A 3,112-nucleotide genomic window follows, 5' to 3' on the forward strand; every position below is an offset into this window, starting at 1 on the left:
GGTGAAATTTGCTATAAAACAGTATCATACAGCAGCAAAGATGTGAGTTTGAAGAATCACTAAAAATAGTAGAGACATAATTGAATGGTGAGTAAAATATGAAGTTGAATCTTATTAAGTCTATTTTCATATGAAAGAAACAAAATAGGTAAATAAGTTGTATTTCATGAGATATTTGGGTTTTGGTGGAATAGGGTTAGAGCAATTTCTGAATCCCCTGTTCTGATTTTAGAAATTAACTAAAAATTGTAAAAAAATAATTAGGAGTCATACTTTATATGTATAGATTCCATATTGAGTCTACTTTTAAGAGAAACAAATGTCATAGTCATCTGAATTCTGTATAGAGAGAAAAGTGATTCGTAGTGAATAGAGGTTAGAGCAGTCAAACACTGAAACAGGGGAAACTTTAACTAGTAAACTGTACTAATTGGCCCAACCAAAAATTCTGGAAAACAATTAGTAAATATATATGTGAGTCTATTTTCAGGGAAAATTTATCGATTTGAATTTTAAGTTTTGTAAATTGAAATATGAATTTTTTAGCGACTGTGACACAGATGGACAGTTTATTACGGAAGGTAAAATAAATTGTTTGAAATTGTTTAAGTGATAAATTAAGTCTGTTAACACCTCGTGCTCGACTCCAGCGACAGTCTCGGGTAAGGGGGTGTTACAAAAAGCCCGTGTGTCTCCAAGACACCCGTGTCCTCAAATCATGTAACTCTCTGTTTATGATGTCAGCAAAACAAATTGAACCACATGGCTAGGCCATACGCCCCTGTGCTAGGCCATGTCCTCCACATGGTTGAGACACATGGCCGTGTCTCTGCCTGTGTGTCTAGTACTTAGGCTCTTTTCCAAGCCTTTTTGTTACCATTAATACCTCAGATACTTAAATACATTATAGACACATATAATGTAGCATCAAGTAAATGATTAAACATCCTCCATTAAGGCTTAATTGTACTATTCATATGTCATCATACATGTGTTTTGCTTAATCATTTTATACCAAGTCTAAACAGACCAATTCATAATCAATTGAACATGTCATTTTGATCATCACTTATATACTTATACATGCTTGCCTAAGTCATTCCACATCAATTTCATGTTCAAGCATTATTGACTTATTGCCATATCGCACTTTTATTCTCTGATTATAACCACTTTATTTGGTCATAAAACATTCATCAAGCATACATACCGTATACTAACCATTCATATAAAAAAAATATAATCACATGTCCACATCACAAGGCATCAATACATAACTTGGATAAATAGGCTTACAAGCCATGACCATCATAAGCCACATCTCATGGCTATATACAATGTACTAATATAAGCCACCATCTTTGCCAAATCATAAGAACACATATAAATAAGTAAGTCTCTATACATGCCACTCACTTGAAGACGTTTAAGATTCACCAATTCCCCGAAAGTGATAGCTTGATAGTGTGATGCTGGCTCCGATGATCTCAAACCCCAAGCTAACCTGTCAACACTAAAGAAATGGAAAGGAGGGAGTAAGCTTTATAGCCTAGCAAGTCCATATGAAAATAATAAGCAATTTTATTAACATGTTCTCATGGTAACACAATTGAAATTGCTCACAATTCTACTATTTGCTCAAATCCTAGTCAAGCTGTCTACTCGAGTCATAGTCACTAAATTATTAATATCTTGAGATACAGAATTCCAAATTAAGATCCGTTAATTTTCCCTGAAACTAGAATCGTATATATTCTTACCATAAAATTTTTAGAATTTTTGGTTAGCCAATAAGTACAGTTTATTCTTTAAAGTTATCCCTGTCTGCTGTTTGACAGCTTTGATCTTTCCTCACTAAAATTTATTTATCTATTAATACGGGGTTCATATCATGTTCCTGTATATTTCTTTTGAAAATAGACTCATTTATAATTTAGTCATAAAAATTATAACTCATAATCATTATTGTACAATTTTTAGTGATTTTCCAAAGTTAAGATAGGGGAGCCCGAAATAACTCTGACTCTGTCTCACAAAAATTCAAATATCTCATAATACAAAATTCTTTTGCATACACCGTTTCCTCTATGTGAAACTAGACTCAATAATATTTAATCTCATATCTCAATCAGTTACTAATTCAATTTTCAAAACTTTTGGTGGATTTTTAAAGTCGGACTACTGTTGCTGTCCAAAACTGTTTTAGTGCAATATGATGATAACTATCATAAGTTCATTTTCAACTAATCATGAACTTACCATTCCATGGATTCCATGTTCAATTACACAAAGACATGATAACATAGCCATAAAGATTATTCATCATTCAAGCCATTTTGCACACTCATCATATGTTCATATAAATACATATACATAAACTTTCTCACCATAAGTCATCCTTCATCAAGGCATTGCTCATGAGTTTAGCGTACATACCTGTACATATCCGTAGCATATCAAATAACTTTACCTTCATTTCCATGCCTATCCTGAAATTTTCATCACATCATTCATTATAATACCCATTGAACACTCGGAATACTATGGGATACATAGAAACTTGCACATAAGTGCCACATAAACATTTGTAGCCGAAGCTACATCATATCAGTAACGCTCACGGAGGAGCTATTCACGGACTTGCTCATATAAGCTATCGGTCAAGGTGTAACTACATAGCTACTCACAAAAGCTGACAGGTATCCGATTGCTTAAGGATTACCTAGCCACTGGTAGGACACACAAGACCATTGCCCGAAACTTATTCACATGCATCGCATCCATCATGAACTCGGACCACTCAATTAGTTCGGATGCTCTCATCCATAATGAGCTCAGACCTCTCAACGAGCTCGGATGCCACATATATCACGAAATTGGACCACTCAACAAGTTTGGATTTCTTATATATATATATATCACGAACTCGGACTGCTCAACGAGCTCGGATGTCATATATGTCACGAACCCGGACCACTCAACGAGTTCGGACTTCTTAATTCCTAGTGACATGTCACTTGTATCCTAAACTATTCCTAAGGTTTAAACGGGGTTTTTCTCATTACACATAGCATCTCCATCGTACTTGCTTGTAACACCGTGGATAACGACC

The sequence above is a fragment of the Gossypium arboreum genome, chromosome 6 (assembly GCF_025698485.1).
Source record: "Gossypium arboreum isolate Shixiya-1 chromosome 6, ASM2569848v2, whole genome shotgun sequence".
NCBI classification, from domain to species: domain Eukaryota; kingdom Viridiplantae; phylum Streptophyta; class Magnoliopsida; order Malvales; family Malvaceae; genus Gossypium; species Gossypium arboreum.